General features: G+C 42.4%; 1 pseudogene across 1 annotated transcript in view; it reads right to left on the minus strand.

Moving 5' to 3' along the window:
• Positions 1 to 4,697, minus strand: part of LOC123507917 — a 5,524-nt pseudogene extending 827 nt beyond the window's left edge. The window contains exons 1-3 of the transcript XR_006675825.1: positions 4,654 to 4,697; positions 2,601 to 2,799; positions 1,399 to 1,693 (exon numbers count right to left, since the gene is read on the minus strand). The product of XR_006675825.1 is annotated as a trypsin-1-like (transcript). The remainder of the gene's footprint in view (positions 1 to 1,398; positions 1,694 to 2,600; positions 2,800 to 4,653) is intronic.
• Between the last annotated feature and the right edge of the window lie 3,442 nt (positions 4,698 to 8,139).

Consider the following 8,139-nt stretch of genomic DNA (forward strand, 5'->3'; position numbering starts at 1 on the left):
GGTGAGAGAACAAGGCGTTTTGAACACTGACCTGAGTGGGGCTGTGTTGTTGATAGTAATAATACAAGAACATAAGGGAGTGTGCAAGAAGCCATCAGGTCTGTACGAAACACAGGATGAAACAGGAGAAATTTACATATTTATCGTGTATATCACCACCACCACGATCTGACTCTTTTAATATCACAATAAGTGGTTTGTTTACTTACCATCTACCTACGTGAGTTCTGGCTACTATGAATGCTCAGATGAGAAATGAATGAGTCTACCAGGTTATGAGGGCAAGATGATGAGTCAGTGAATGCACGGTCCTGTTAGGGTACTGTGCTAATGAGTAATAAGTGCATGGTGGTGTTGTGAAGCTATACTATGATAGGTTAATGAGTTAGAAGGCGTTAGGAAGATAATATAATGAGTCATGAGTATGTGGTGGTGATGACGATTTAATGAGTAACTGTGTGACGAGGAGATGAGTCGATGAGTGAGCTGTGAGTGACGCTAACATCATTAAATCCACTTACAACGAAAATAACAACTTTACATTATCAAACAAGCCAGAGGAACATTGGCGAGAGAGAAAAAAAGATAGTACTTATTTACAAACTCGCAGAGGTCATTGTTCCTTGCAGATTAGAGAAGGGAGGAGATCAAGATGGGAAAAGATTCACTTGATGTGCCCTTAAGCGTCACAAGGCTCCACTGTAACCCTGGGAAAGCATGTAGTGTGAACCCGGATATCACACTCCGCCCCTTCGCCCCGCCTCGCCCCGCCCCGCCTCGCCGTGTGCCAGGGTGAAGGGGGTGAAGGGGTGGCGGGGTGAAGGGTCTCTGTATACCTGATTCGAGTGATAATTTACGGTAAAAAAATATTATAGCCCAACTATAAACGACGCCAGCAATCTTTAAAAGCAATCCACATGAATGACTGAGGCGTTAAACAAGACAGTCTCCCACAGCATCCCACTATACCAGATCCACCACTACCCGCTCCTCAACACACCACTCTTTCATTAACCTACACCACCCCCACTATCCACACCACTATTCTCCACTATTCACCACTTTAACACTACGCTACACCATTCCTCACTACACCGCACTACTCTCCACTAATCCACGTCACACTACAAACACATTTCTTGCTACCTAAACCACTGTCGCACTACCTCACACCACCCTACACTATTCCATACCACCATACACCACCCCACACCGCTCCTCCACTACCCCACACCACTCTCCACTACCCCACACCACCCACTACTCACCTCACACCACTCCCGACTTTACACATCATCCCCTACTATCCGGCACCACTTTCCCACAGTCAAACATCACTCCTCCATAACACTACACCACTCTTCCACAACACCAGACAACCTTCTCTCCCAGACTCACCTTCTGCAGAATGTTAGACGAGGAGCCGCCCTCCACAGTTGCGCCCCAGCCTGTTGTGATGCACTCTGTCCCCACCGCGACCAGCCCCATCTGTGTAGGAAGCTCCACAGCCTTCACCATGTCGTTGAAGGTGATGGAGGGCACCAGGCGGATGATTCCCACGTCGTTGGTAAAGGTGGTGCCGTCGTAGTGCTCGTGAATCACCAGCTCACCGGCAATGATGACCTGCTCGTCTCCAGAGGTCTTGCTAAGGTCATACTCGCCGAGAACCACGTAAAGAGAGTTGGCGTTTGCTCTGTTTAGGGAGATGTGGTGATGGTGGTGGTGGTGGTGGTGGTTTGGTAGTGCGGTCTATATTTACAACACATCTGCGCCGCTCCTCCACTAAACGCAGAAGTGTTTGGTTGACATTACACTTTTTGGTGTGTGTGTGTGTTTTTTTTTTTTTTAACCCCTTCACTACCATGACGCCTCTTCATATCATTCTGCTTACTATTCAGTGATTTTATATACAGCTTCAGAAACTTATGTTGGTATTAAAATAGTGAAGACTGTGGCCATTAATCTTCTGTCCTCCATAGACCCTTCCTAATGTGAATAAAATGGCCTAATCGTAAACAAATCTCAAGGTGAAAATGTGTCCCAGTACTAAAGGGGTTAAGTTCTAGCGGCAGATTAACAAGATTTCTCTATTGTTATCAGGACAAATACTCTTGATAACTTGGCTATTATCATTTACATGACCGTTGAAGAGAGAGAGAGAGAGAGAGAGAGAGAGAGAGAGAGAGAGAGAGAGAGAGAGAGAGAGAGAGAGAGAGAGAGAGAGAGAGAGAGAGAGAGAGAGAGAGAGAGAGAGAGAGAGAGAGAACAAAGCGTTTCAAAATATAGGCTTGGAAGTAGTACTGATTGTAATTGAAAGTGGTAGTAGTAGTAGTAGTAGTAGTAGTAGTAGTAGTAGTAGTAGTAGTAGTAGTAGTAGTAGTAGTAGTAGTAGTAGTAGTAGTAGTAGTACTAGTAGTAGTAGTAGTAGTAGTAGTAGTAGTAGTAGTAGCAGCAATAGACTAATTTCTATATAAACTCATCTTGCTTCAGTCCTTCATTTCCTTACTTTCATCACTAATGCATCCCCCCCTCTCTCTCTCTCTCTCTCTCTCTCTCTCTCTCTGTGTGTGTGTGTGTGTGTGTGTGTGTGTGTGTCTCACCCCTTCAGGCAGTGGGCAGCCGTCAAGACGTGGTGCTCATTCAAGACAGAGGCACCGCAGATGTGGGAGCGACCGAACAGACCCTGCTTCTGAATGGACACCTGGTACGGGAACTCTCCGGCCATGGCATCTTCTCCCCCGACGATCCTAGGCAGGCTGGGAAGCTCCTTAGCGCCCAACAGAGGGACGTAAGGCACCGCTAAGTGAGGAAAAGAGAGCAGAAGGGTGAGTGTGTGTGTGTATGTGTTCACCTCGGTCGTCTGCTGGTCACCCACCCAGCCAGTCTTCCCCATTACGGAGCGAGCTCAGAGCTCATAGAGCGATCTTCGGGTAGGACTAAGACCACAACACACTCCACCCGGCTCGAACCCGGCCCTCTCGATTGTGAGTTTAACGTGCTAATCACTACACTACATGGTGTGTGTGTGTGTGTGTGTGTGTGTGTGTGTGTGTGTGTGTGTGTGTGTTTCACTGTTTGATCTGCTGCAGTCTCTGACGAGACAGCCAGACGTTACCCTACGGAACGAGCTCAGAGCTCATTATTTCCGATCTTCGGATAGGCCTGAGACCAGGCACACACCACACACCGGGACAACAAGGTCACAACTTCTCGATTTACATCCCGTACCTACTCACTGCTAGGTGAACAGGGGCTACACGTGAAAGGAGACACACCCAAATATCTCCACCCGGCCGAGGAATCGAACCCCGGTCATCTGGCTTGTGAAGCCAGCGCTCTAACCACTGAGCTACCGTGTGTGTGTGTGTGTGTGTGTGTGTGTGTGTGAGAGAGAGAGAGAGAGAGAGAGAGAGAGAGAGAGAGAGAGAGAGAGAGAGAGAGAGAGAGAGAATAACAAGGGGCGGCGAAGGTAATTAAGCCTCCCACAGTCTACTTCTACGCCTGACAGCGGCGCGGGTGTTTTGCGAGTGTGGTGAGTGTTGGTGGCGGGGGTTGGTGGCGGAATTTTGTCAGTTGATACTATAAAGACATGAACACGGACTTGGTCATTTTCTTCATTCTTTTCTTTCTCTTTCTCTCTCTCTCTCTTAAAAAAGAAATAACAGAGGGAAGTGAAAATCAAAGAATAGTTTTCTAACTCGTTGAGGTAACAAAATTATGATAAAAAAAATTAGGAAAGGCCAATTGAGGTGCTGGTTCCCAAACAGAGTCGAAAGCAGTCGTCAAAAATTACAGAAAAAGTGTCCTGAAATCTCCCTCTTGATAGAGTTCAGGTGACAAGAAGGTGGAAATACAGAAGCAGCCAGGGAGTTCTAGAATTAACGAGAGAAAGGGATGAAGGATTGGAAATAACGTTTAACTCTGGCATTAGAAATGTGAATAGAATATGGATGAGATAAAGAAGAAAGGCATGCAATCAGCAAGATCAGATTAGCAGTCAGGGAAGGCGGTGGAGTAGTAGATAAGGTGGTGACCGTGGGATCGGGCAGACGTCCATGTGTAGGTTCGAATCACACCACGTACCACCTTGAAACTTTGTCATTTGTCGAGTGGTTTAAAGTTACCAACATGTCACCATGATACCAAGGTTCTAGGTGGTTACACCAAAGATGTGTTTGAGTCGTGATATGGGCCTAATATGGGTACCAATATAAATAAAATTGCCTGTACCACTAATGGGTGGAAGCTGAAGAGCGTTTCCTATACATACTCTTCAAGTATATCTACAGGCGTTATAGACCATAACATAAAAATAAAGTTGGCATGAAAACAGCGGTAGAAGATAGTAAGACATATAACACTGCGGCGATGAGAAAGAGGAGAGATGATAAGACAGAAAGCTTTTGATTTCATCCTGTCTAAAAAGAGTAACAGGAGTGGAACCCTTAGTCAAAACAACACCCAGCAACACAAGTCAAAGGAGAAAATCTATCTTAACTAGTGATCTTATTAGTGACTCGCCTGCTTTCTTAATTCCTAGTCATCCAGATGCAAGCCAAGACGTTACTTCATGATCTAAGTCACAAGTAAACTTTATCATCGCCAATGGTCTTAGTCATAAACAGCCCCAGGTCTTCAGTTACAACCACTCACCCACAGCCAGGGAGAGAGACAGCGAGGATGCACAGCCGCAGCATTGTGGGAGAGACAGCAAGGGTGAGAGAAACCAGAGGAGGGTGTGGTGTATTTATTTGTGATAACCGTCTCCCTCCTCCCGTCTCCCTCTCTCCCAGCCTCTCTCTCCCTGCCTCATACTCAGACTCCCCCTTACTCCTTTTCCTCCTCCTCCTCCTCCTCCTCCTCCTCACCTCCTCGTCCTCCTCCTCCTTCATCTTCGTTATCTGTGTGTGTTTCCCTTTCTTGGTCTACGATATACGTAATATTACTCTCTCTCTCTCTCTCTCTCTCTCTCTCTCTCTCTCTCTCTCTCTCTCTCTCATGATATTTGTTTTCTTCTATTTTTTTTTCTAAAGGCAATTCAATTTATTTTCTTTCCTTCGTTCTTTCTGTCATTATTTCTATCCTAATTTAATCAACCCTTCGTACGATCACTGTCAGTTCTAAAACCAATGTATAAATGTATGTATGTGTGTATAATGTTAAGTAGGTTTTGTATGTGCCGGAAATGTAGGTATGCTTGTCAACATGTATATTGGTATGTATGTATATATGTATGTATGTATGTGCGTATGTACTATGTATGTATACATGTACTACGACAAATACAATCCCAAGAACTATACACGGATTACACGTGTCTGTTTTATCAGCGCTCAAGTATCTGCCATACATAAAGTTAATAGTTTCCTGCCTTATCCTACAGACCCTTATATAGCCCTCTCTCTCTCTCTCTCTCTCTCTCTCTCTCTCTCTCTCTCTCTCTCATTACCTATCGCCCTTCTTCTTTTTATTATTATTATTATTATAATTATTATTATTATTACTATTATTATCATTATTATTATTATTATCACTTATCATTATTATTATTATTATTATTATTATTATTATTATTATTATTATTATCATTATTGTTACTATTATCATTATCAATATTACTTTTATTATTATTATTATTATTATCATTATCATTATTATTATTATTATTATTATTATTATTATTATTATTATCAATATTATTACTACTATTACTGCAGAAGCAGTAGGCGTACTAATAGTAACAGCAAGATAAGTAATGGTAATAGTAGTTGTAGTAGTAGTAGAAGTAGTAGTAGTAGTAGTAGTAGTAGTAGTAGTAGTAGTAGTAGTAGTAGTAGTAGTAGTAGTAGTAGTAGTAGTAATAATAATAATAATAATAATAATAATAATAATAATAATAATTATTATTATTATTATTATCATTATTATAACAATAATCATAATAATAATAATAATAACAATAATAATAAAAATAATAGTGTTGGTAGCAGTAGCAGCAGCAGCAACGACAACAACAATAGTAATGGTAGTAGTAGTAGTAGTAATAATAGTAGTAGTAGTAGTAGTAGTAGTAGTAGTAGTAGTAGTAGTAGTAGTAGTAGTAGTAGTAGCAGCAGCAGTAGTATTAGTATTAGTATTAGTAGTAGTAGTAGTAGTAGTAATAATAAAGTAGTACAAGTAAGAAGACAGGTTATGGGATCTCTCTCTCTCTCTCTCTCTCTCTCTCTCTCTCTCTCTCTCTCTCTCTCTCCTTCAGATAGGGCGTCGTCTTGCAGATGTCCTTTCTCACGTAAAGGTAAGAGTAAAGGTGTGGGTATTACCGTGTTTACTATGTCACTGATTGAGAGAGAGAGAGAGAGAGAGAGAGAGAGAGAGAGAGAGAGAGAGAGAGAGAGAGAGAGAGAGAGAGAGAGAGAGAGAGAGAGAGAGAGAGAGAGAGAGAGAGAGAGAGAGAGAGAGAGAGAGAGACTAGAGACTACATAAATTCATCAGGTATTCATAAATCGCGTGTTTATCTCTCTGTCTCATTCTTGTGCGTGTTTCTGTGTCTTATTTTCTTACTTGTTCCTTTATTTATTCATCTCTCTCTCTCTCTGCCATATGTGTCTTTATCTATCTACATATCTTCTTGCTTGTCTGTTTCTGTTTGTCTTTAATTTTTTTTCTTTTATCTCTATATATGTATCTGTCTTCATACTTCTTTTATTATTTAATTATATTTCTGTCTTTTGTCTGTCTGTTTGCCTGTCTGCCTACTGGTTTGCTTCTCTGTCTATTACTTTGTCTGTTTTTTGTGTATTCTTCAATTTGGTTGTCTTTTGTGAGGTCTCTTTGCAATGTGAGTCAGTTTTCTAATACAATGTCTGTCTATGTATCTGTCTGTGTCAGAATTACTTATTTATTTTACCTATCAGTGAGTTTGTCAGTTTGTATGTTTATCTACCTTTCAACCCACTATTTATTACCTTTATCTATCTGTCTTTCCAGTGACACTTCTGTATTTTCCTTTGAATCTACTTTTCAGACAATTATTTGCAGAGCTGGCGTTGCGCACCGAGTTGCGACATTGCGACTTTGTCACACCATGAATTTCGAAGTCACAAAGTCGAAAGTCGCAAACTATTTGAAAAGTCGCACTAAGTGAAGTTGCACCACCAATTTTCTGCTGTTTTTGCTGCGACTTTGAACAAGAAGAAAAGACTTTTCTTTTAAGCCAGTTTTAAAGACCGATTTGACTAAAAAAAATGTCAGTACATCTACCTTATCTACCTGTCAATATATCAACCTGTCCGTCTGTCCGTGTCCCTGGCCGTCTGCCCTTCAGCCAACACGTCCTGCACAGTCTCTCACCAAAATACCTGAACAAAAAACGGAGTCACCCCCCACAGTGCCCCACAGCAACGGACTCAATCTGGTGAAATAGGGATGACTTCTTTCCCACGATAACAGGTGCTGTCTTCCCATCACCTGCCGCTCACAGACACACGCACACACACACACACACACACACACACACACACACACACACACACACACACACAAGGGTAGGGGGTGGAGCGAAAAGATGTATGAGCATTCTAAGTACAGTTCATCACTCACTCTTATTCACCCCTTCTCCCTCCCCCCACTTTTTTTTCTCTCTCTCTCTCTCTCTCTCTCTCTCTCTCTCTCTCTCTCTCTCTCTCTCTCGCGAATACATGTTGTATGACTGACTTGGTTGAGAGAGAGAGAGAGAGAGAGAGAGAGAGAGAGAGAGAGAGAGAGAGAGAGAGAGAGAGAGAGAGAGAGAGAGAGAGAGAGAGACAGACAGACAGACAGACAGACAGACAGACAGACAGAAAGTCCAATAACCTATCTTCTTTCATCCCTCTAATTTTCCGTCACAAATTCACAGCACGACTGAAATATATCAGGTAGAAAATGGAATTCCTATAAAGGAAGAGGAACATTGCTATTTCGATGCACCTTTTGGCAGTCAGACATCGGAGACATCAATGTTTGAGAGCCATGTTGAGAAACCTACTTATAAAAACAACAAACCGAAGATACGTTACTTTAAGATGCCTCTGCGTGTGTGTGTGTGTGTGTGTGTGTGTGTGTGTGTGTGTGTGTGTGTGTGTGTGTGTGTGTGTGTGTGTG

The sequence above is a fragment of the Portunus trituberculatus genome, chromosome 23, assembly GCF_017591435.1.
Source record: "Portunus trituberculatus isolate SZX2019 chromosome 23, ASM1759143v1, whole genome shotgun sequence".
NCBI lineage: Eukaryota > Metazoa > Arthropoda > Malacostraca > Decapoda > Portunidae > Portunus > Portunus trituberculatus.